At 40.7% G+C, this 892-nt stretch overlaps 1 non-coding gene across 1 annotated transcript; it reads right to left on the minus strand.

Moving 5' to 3' along the window:
• Positions 1-565: 565 nt before the first annotated feature.
• LOC138094037 (U6atac minor spliceosomal RNA) lies at positions 566-691 on the minus strand. The gene has a single exon (XR_011146193.1). It is a non-coding gene; the product is annotated as a U6atac minor spliceosomal RNA (small nuclear RNA).
• Between the last annotated feature and the right edge of the window lie 201 nt (positions 692-892).

The following is an 892-nucleotide window of genomic DNA, read 5'->3' on the forward strand; positions in this document are numbered from 1 at the left end:
TAGTGGCTTCATTATTTTTCTTTTAAAACTCAACTTATTTAGAACCATTTTCCCCTGTGACATTAATTTCAAACTAGCTTTTGTCTTGTGTAGTTTTCCTGAGGAATTTTTGGTCATAATGGGGGTGGCTGAGCAAATCTGACAAGCTAGATACATTTCCCCCGATTTACTTCATTTGAACAGCTTGGTATTTGCTTAGTATTCCATGGTGTAAGTACGAGGACTTCCCTGATGGCTCAGTTGGTAAAGAATCTACCTGCAAAGCAGGAGACCCAGGTTCAGTTCCTGGGTTGGGAAAATCTCCTGGAGAAGGAAATGACCACCTACTCCAGTATTCTTGCCTGGGGAATCCCATGGACAGAGGAGCCTGGCAGGCTACAGTCCATGGTGTTGCAAAAGTCAGACACAACTTAGCGACAGACAGACCATGGTATAAAACAACAGAAGGATTTTACAAACTGTTTTCAGGTTTAAATTACCTAACAAAGTTCTATACATTTTTTTTTTACAGGTTTAATGGGTTTGATAATTTTACCCTTTCACTCCTATCTGCACAAAACAAAACAAAAACCAGTGGTTAGATGCTACAAAGTGGGTGGTAGTGACTTAACCATATGCATGTTGCCAGGCCTGAGGACCTCTTCCATCCTTGTCAAGGGGAATGCTAACCTTCTCTCCTTTCATGCAACACCTATACATATTTTTAAAGGGGATTAAAACCATCAACAGCAACAGTGGCAGCTCCTAAACATCAAGTTAGGATTCTTGTTGAAAAGTAATGTTGTGGACTAAACCCATCCAGTGTCTGATTGCACATCAGATGATAAAGATCAGCTTCCCCTCTGAGGGAATGCTAAAACTATTCTCACTGCATCTCCTTTCCTTCCTTTAG

This window comes from Capricornis sumatraensis, chromosome 1 (assembly GCF_032405125.1).
Source record: "Capricornis sumatraensis isolate serow.1 chromosome 1, serow.2, whole genome shotgun sequence".
NCBI lineage: Eukaryota > Metazoa > Chordata > Mammalia > Artiodactyla > Bovidae > Capricornis > Capricornis sumatraensis.